Genomic DNA, 8,304 nt, shown 5'->3' with positions numbered 1-8,304 from the left:
TCATTCTAATTCTATAAGTAGTACAGCAAAATGCATTTGTAAGCTAAATCTAATTCCAATCTATTTGATCTATTTTTGCATTAGCTCACAGGACAGAATAACCAAATAGAATTTTGATTGGCCTCATCAAAACTTTCTATAAGAGATCTAAGATTGAGTTGTCAACATTCGAACTCTCTAGACCTTGGGAGCCATGCCATGGAATGATCTCACAAGGCTTTACCTGCAACATTTGGACCTTTGGGTAAATTTCCTGCTCTTGAGTTTCCCAGGGTTTTTCTCTCTGGGGTCTTCAGGCATCTTGAGAGATAAGCTTACTTACTCTTCTGCAACCCTTCAGGCAAGGTTACAGGCTTTTTTCTTTGCTCAATTTCAACTTTCAGAAGGTCTCAACTGTGACATTCCAATCCAAACTAATATTTCCAATCCTCTTTTTAAGGATCTTTTTGCCCTTGAATTTAAAACAAAAACTTAAGTTCAATTAGTCCTATACGGAAAACTCTCAATCATGAGTTTCATCTTAAAATATTGTTGAAGTCTGCCTCCTGTTAATTTCTCCAGAAACAACTTCTGAAAATGTTAAAACTCTGAAATAATCAAAATTAAGTTCTGATAATAACATAGTTGATAAGGAAATTTGGTCAACATGATAACTTACAACATTCCAGAACAACAACCAGAATTGACAAACAATATTATTTCAGAACATATCAGAGACTTAAGGAGTTTCACATATTTTTTAGAACAATATTCATATTCATGTATATGCTAAAGTGGAACATTTGTCTCAATCAACAGTTCTTCCCATTAAGTTCCCAATAAATACCAAATAGATTGAATTCATTTAATGTCTTTCCCACAAGAAAGGGTGGAAATGTTACAGAGTGTCTCTACTGAGTTGCCATAAGATTTCCTCTGGTCAATCAAGGAAAAAACTACCAACTTTTTTCTTTTTAATTTACTTTATTTATGCATACAAGAGCAGAGGTGTAGGGGGTGAGAGGATTCACCAGAGACAGAGTGGGGAACAGAACAGGCAGACTGACTGAAATACACTGCTGAGGGGAGCAGCAGGTGAGACAGGAGAGGTTTGCTGCGCCATGTGGGTAGCTCCCTGGCCAGGGATAGAACTCATGCTGCAGTTCATAGTGCTGAGATTTAACCCCTTGCGCCACCAGAAAGGCCCACTCCCAACTTTAAAGCTTAGATTCCTGGAAAGTTTTATCATAAGTATTCGAGAAAACACCATTTAATTACCTAACAGTGACAATTTAAGATATCAGAGTTCCAACTAGAATCTACCAGCACAATGCCAACAGAATTAGAACCTTCCCATCTTCTTAGATCTCCTTCCAAATGTAACAATTTTTCCTCCACTAAACCTTACTTTATCATTTCTGTTCTATGATTGGAATTCTTAACCTTCAAAAAACTTTAATTTCCCAACTCCCATTTAATCTAATGTTTAAAGACTTGAGCAATTCACCTCAGGCTACCTCGTCTGTACAGCATGTGCCCAACACAAATGACACAGGGAAGGGGGAAAAGTTACATTCAATAACACAAATTCAAAGATAAACGCTTCAAACCAAGCCATTAAATTTCAAATCAGTTTTCATTAACCAAAGTGAAATCTAAATTAGTTTTCGTTAACCACACATTATCCCAGATCATACTTCCTGGAAGCATGTGTACAAGTTCCTGATTTATTTCCAGCTCATAATTTCTACAGGTGTCATCTGCACCATTTTACAGATCCTCCAGAGGCCAGGACAGACTCAAAGGAGAAGATATACAAACATATAACATATGGACACAGGGAGCCCCTTCATTTTTTCATTTAACCCATGTGGAATATCATATGAAACTGCATTTTTACTCATATCTACAAAGACACAGAGCTTTCTTTCTGCTTCTTTATGAGGACAAACCTTAGTTTTCTGATGCTAGATCCTTTTCACCAATGTCTGATGGAAAGGCAGTTTTACTTATATTGATGTAGGAAGACTGTTTATTCACCTGAATCACACGCATACCTTCAAAAAAAAGTTTGCAAAGAGACAAAAGGTAAAAATCAAACATAGTCCATATAAAAAAAATCACAAAAATCAACATTGGAAAACAAAAAATTAAAAGCCAAAATCAAATCAAAACCAAGTTTTCCCCATGGCGACAAAATCAAATTCCAAAGCAGGGAATTTGCTGTTGTCAGCAGAGGTAACATGGCTTCAGATGCCATGCACATGCCTTAGACTCTAGAAGGAGAAAAGGTTCAGTTAGAGCAGTTACCAAGGATGAATAGCTTTATCCATCATCTCAGGGTTTCAAGTGTTCAATGAGAAGTTAATCCTGCCATAACTTGCAACAGAAGCTGAAAGAAAAAAATACTTTTATTTTGTCCTCTCCTTAAATATCTCATGTCTTTTTTTTAAGATTTATTTTATTTATGCATACAAGACCTGAGGTGTAGGCCAGAGGAGCAGGGGGGTGGTGAGAGGATTCACCAGAGACAGAGTGGGGAGCAAAACAGGTGGATCCACTGAAATGCACTGCTGAGGGGAGTTGGTGAGCCTGCTGAGCCTGTTGTACCATGTGGGTAGCTCCCTGGCCAGGGATGGAACTCATGCTGCAGCGGCTGCTGATAATGTGATGGTGCTGAGACTTAACCTCTTGCACCACCAGGGAGGCCCTATCTCAGGTCTTGACAGGTTCACAGACCAATAGGTTTTGGTCTTCAAGTCATCACCTTTTGGGGTTTTCATCACTCTGGAATAATACTCCCTAGTTTTTATGCCTGCAAGTTTCATTTTATTTTATCTTTTTTAATTATGTTTATTGAGGAAAAGTAAGTTTACATTGTTGTATATGCTTTGGGGATTTATAGCACACTGGGATTGTGGATGTATCAATACCAGGTAGACTAGAGCCTCTGGGAGAAGTAGCAATCCAAGTGAGCTCATTCTCACAGTGGAGCTGGGGGTTGAAGTTTTAAATCCCCAATTGCAGGTCCTTCTTTCATCTGGATCAGCGTATTTGGAAATGAGTTAAGTGCATGAGACAGAAGCATGGCCCTGGAGAGCAGAATGAGCAGTTGCCTTAGACACACTTTAAACTGCTCTGTTTCCTTTTGCAATTTCAGATCTATCCCATGGTGACTGGGGCAATGCATCACTGCTATGGCAGATGACACAGCTACTGCTTTTAGCAACATCAAGTAGGTGCGTCTAGTAGATGCTTAATGTCTTCATTGCCGATTATAAGGAGGTCCCTTTCCTTCCATATAGCACCATGTGCATGTAAAACCATGAAGGAACACTTTGAGTCTGTCTAATGAGAACAATCCTCTTGCTGGCCCTAGGTAACTTAAAATGTAAAAGTAAATAGGTTCTTTTAGTGTCTACCAAAAAAATCAATCAAATGATCCCCCACAGTGAGAGTTACCAGAGGCTATAAAGGGGTTATCATAGTAGGCTTTTTCAGATTGAGTGGAGTCCCTGGGTCTCCCTATGCTTCATCTGAGACTCCATCCTGGACTAGCATTTGTCTCCTTTTCTCCTTTGCGCCTTTACTTCTCTTGCTGTACCTGTATTCCTTTCTGTGACCTTTGTCTAAATCTTCAATTTGTGCTTTCATTCCTTTCTTCTCATTTTCTCATGTCTTCTCCCTTTCTTGCTTCCTACTTGAGACACGAGTTTGATCCCCAGCCAGCCAAATAGCAATGCACATGGCGCAGCAGACCTCTCCTGACTCGCCCACTACTCCCCTCAGCAGTGTGTTTCAGTCAGTCTGCCTGTTCTGTTCTTCCCCACTCTGTCTCTGGTGAATCCTCTCACCCCCTGCATCTCTGGCCTGTACCCCAGCTCTTGGATGCATAAATAAATAAATCTTTAAAAAAATAGTATATGTATCGTGGGTATTTGTCCATAAAGGCAGGCTGATGGGAGAGAAAAATAGAGGCAAACAAATTAGGCCTCCTTTTATGATTCTGCTGGTATGGAGGGACAGAATTTCTCCAATTCAGTAAGTCCCTAATGGAAAAGGGGGAGAGTGACCATTAGTATCCTGTAGGTTGTCTCTGTTCACTTAATCCACCTACCGGGAACTGGTAAAGACGGAACTGGAACTGTCTTACTCTAGGGTAGCTCCTTTGGCCAAATTGGTTGTCCCAGCTGGTATGAGGAGAATCCATTCTAGTCCATTCTTTAGTTTGCAGATAGCAAAGCCTGCAGAGCCTCTGCAGCCTCCCTGGGAGGGGCACTGGCCTCTTGAAAGGGATTCTCCACTGATGAATTCAAAGTTTCCAGTAAGTGATAGTCCTCCACTTCTTGTCCTTTTATTGTATGACTATTAAGGTAAGGGTAAAGTTGATCCCCTCCTATTTTTACCATCAAGTGGGCCTCCAGCTTTTCTAAGTCTAATTTATGTAGGCACATAAAAGTACAAAATTCCTCCAAGTGACAACTGAGCTTGTCCCAGTCACCAGAATTTATCCAATTTGACTCTTGGCCAAAGTAGAAGATCTCCCCTACTTAAGCCAAACATAACATTGTATAAAGCACGTTAACACACACCAAGAAGAATTCAAGAAACACAAGTTCTAAGCTAGAGATTTGAAACAATCCCCAGATATATGCCCACAGAATCTCCCATAAAACAAAAAGCAGCTTCCATACACCAGACCTTATCAGATTTCCCAAACCAAATCTTAGAAAAGAGAAAGAAGATGCAGAGGAAGGAGGAAGAAGAGAAGAAGAAGGTGGAGGGGAAGCAGTACTGTTTAGTTTTTTTTTTTTTTTAAGATTTATTTATTTATTTATTTGCTTATTAATTTATTAATTTATTTATACAAGCACTGGGTACAGTCAGAAGCGCGGGAGGGTGAGAGAATTCACCAGAGCCAGAGCGGGGAGCAGAGCAGGCAGAAGGACCGAAGTACACTGCTGAGGGGAGCAGCGGGCGGCAGGAGAGGTCTGCGCGCCATGTGGGACCCTCCTCTGGTGGCCGGGGAGCAGCCCGGGATCGAACCGGCACTGCAGAGGCCACGGGCAGCTTCGCAGCCCAGCACTCAACCGCTGCGCCACCGGGGAGGCCCTCAGTACTGTTTAAACTACAAATTGAACCTTCTTAATCAACATACACCCACCCCCACACACACACACACACAAAATTTATAGGCTGGCACATGAGCAGATGCCACCTGTCCTATATCAGTTAGCATCTGCTGAGCAGAGACCAAGGTGCAAACCAAAGCCACACATGGCAAGCTGGCGGCTTCTCCACAGACACCCCTCCTGACCAGCAGTTTAACTGCTGAAGCCTCAGCACTTTAACTGCCATAAGTGCCGACTGTTTTAACTGCCCCAAACCATGGTGGTTTAACTGCCAAAAGTCCCAGCTCTGCCCTTTTTCCCATCATCCTTCAGTAGGGGGGCAGGTAGAGTCTGGAAAGCTACCTCATATATCATTGAAGATGGTAGAGCCGCCATAGCTCATTGGTTATGAGCACCACCCATTGGCTCACAGGTTGCTCTGCACTGTTGCTCTTACACCCCCTTTCTTCCTTTTTTTTTTTTTTTTAAGATTTATCTATTTATGCATACAAGAACTGGGGTACAGGCCAGAGGTGTAGGGGGTGAGAGGATTCGCCAGAGACAGAGTAGGGAACAGAACAGGGAGATGTACTGAAATACACTGCTGAGGGGAGCAGCAGGTGAGTCAGAAGAGGTCTGCTGTGCCATGTGGGTAGCTCCCTGCCCAGGGATCAAACTCAGCCTGCAGCGGCTATGGACAGCTTCATAGGCTGCATCTCAACCCCTTGTGCCGCCAGGGAGGCCCCCCTTTCTACCTTCTGATGGCTAGTATGAAGATGTGGAGTGGATCATCTTGAATTGGGTGATTCACACCTTCTGAATAATTGAGCAACATACTGAGAGAAACATGAGATTTTGGGAGCAGGTGTCAGAGAAGCTCCCCAATTTTGAAGCCCAACTTCAGTGTAGGTCAGTTTGGATGTGCTGGTGCAGTTTCAGTTTTGAAACAACCAATGTGGGATTGAAAATAGACCAATCAGGGGCCTCCTTGGTGGCATAAGGGTTTAAGTCTCAGCACTATGAAGCTATTGGAAGCTACTGCAGCATGAGTTCAATCCCCAGCCAGGGAGCTAACCCACATGGCACAGCAGACCTCTCCTGCCTCTCCCACTGCTCCCCTCAGGAGTGTGTTTCAGTATATCTGCCTGTTCTGCTCCCCACTCTGGTGAATCCTCTCACCTCACACACTTCTAGCCTATACCCCAGATCTTGTATGCATAAATAAATAAAATAAGTCTTAACAAAAAAGAAAGAAAATAGACCAATCAGGTTTAAGCTTGCATCTAAGCCAAAGGGGCTTCTGGTGTTATAGGTAAGGCTGGACCTAGTTTCAGACAGTTATGAAGCCAGCATGTAACTGAAAATGGACCAACTTGGTTGGACCTTGACCAGCACCAAACAGCTGGGATTGTAAATGGGCCAATTTGATTAAATCTCCCACAGGTGCTAATCATGTACAATGGGCCAATTAGTTCTGAAAGGCGGGTACGCTGAAGGGTATAAAAGGATCGTTTTTAAACCCTTAAAACTAAGGGTATAAAAAGTAAGAATAGTTAGACCTGTCCAAACTCTCTCTTGGAAAGACCTTTGTAGAGCTGTAACACTAATCTCTGTCCTCTGGCACTACTCCTTTGCAGACTTCCAACCCTGCATCATACATTGCATGCTGAATGACACCGTTGGTCGTGTGCTTACTGTCTTTGAAAGAGCTGTTTATTGTTAGATTATGCTCAAAATCTCTAAGAGCTGAAACACTGGCACCATGCCCTGTGCTGTTGCCTCTGACACGGACCGGTCTGGTGTCCGGTGCTGTCCTGACCAGCCTTCAGGTTGCTGTTGCTGACTGCTGCAGTGCTACTCTTGGAGAAACCTTTGAAATCTTGGACCTTCACAGAGAACTTTATAGATCTTCATAGGCCTTCAAGACCTTCACATCTGATCTCTGCTTCAAATCACCACCTGACCATTACTACTGCTTCCGGCCCGGCCTCTAACTCTTTCCTCTGTGTCAACTTCTTTAATCTCTCTCTCTCCCCTTTGTAAATAAACTCTGTTGTTGTTGCACCCTGTGCCTGAGTTGTGTCCTGCAAATGCAGTTGTGTGTGCACTAGTGAGGACCCACCAACCATGACAGTTGCCCCCCAGCCTTGCAGTTTCACAGGTAGTTGTATTGCTGCTACTTGAATTGCCCGTAAGAATATAAATACATATATTACTGAAGTCACTATTATTCAAGACTTTATTGCAGTAGCCAAAAGAATATTGTGGGGCCTCCCTGGTGGCATGAGAGGTTAAGACGCAACCTATGGGGCCTCCCCGGTGCTGCAGAGGTTGAGCCCTGGGTTGCGAAGCTGCCCGCAGCCTCTGCAGTGCCGGTTCGATCCCTGGCTGCTCCCCGGCCACAAGAGGAGGGTCCCACATGGTGCGCAGACCTCTCCTGCCGCTCGCTGCTCCCCTCAGCAGTGTGCTTCGGTTCTTCTGCCTGCTCTGCTCCCCGCTCTGGCTCTGGTGAATTCTCTCACCCTCCCGCGCTTCTGACTGTACCCAGTGCTTGTATAAACAAAACAAACAAACAAATAAATAAAAACATGCCTATAAAAAAAAAAAAAGACGCAACCTATGAAGCTATCCGCAGCCACTGCAGCACCAGTTCAATCCCTGGCCAGCCAGGAAGCTACCCACATGGCACAGCAGACCTCTCCTGACTCGTCCTCTGCTCCCCTCAGCAGTGTATTTCAGTCAGTCTGCCTGTTATGTCCCCCGCTCTGTCTCTGGTGAATCCTCTCACCCTCCACACCTCTGGCCTGTGCCCTAGTTCTTGTATGCATAAATAAATAAATCTTTAAAAAAGAATACTGTGTTTTATTTTTTATTTTATTTTTTTTAATAGAGGCATGTTTTATTTATTTATTTGTTTGTTTGTTTGTTTTGTTTATACAAGCACTGGGTACAGTCAGAAGCGCGGGAGGGTGAGAGAATTCACCAGAGCCAGAGCGGGGAGCAGAGCAGGCAGAAGGACCAAAGTACACTGCTGAGGGGAGCAGCGGGCGGCAGGAGAGGTCTGCGCGCCATGTGGGACCCTCCTCCGGTGGTTGGGGAGCAGCCGGGGATCGAACTGGCACCGCAGAGGCTGCGGGCAGCTTCGCAACCCAGCGCTCAACCGCTGCGTCACCGGGGAGGTCCAAGAATACTGTGTTTTATGTAGCACTGAGGA

Source organism: Talpa europaea (assembly GCF_964194135.1).
Source record: "Talpa europaea genome assembly, chromosome: 12".
NCBI classification, from domain to species: domain Eukaryota; kingdom Metazoa; phylum Chordata; class Mammalia; order Eulipotyphla; family Talpidae; genus Talpa; species Talpa europaea.
Note: the sequence above shows the minus strand (reverse complement) of the source record.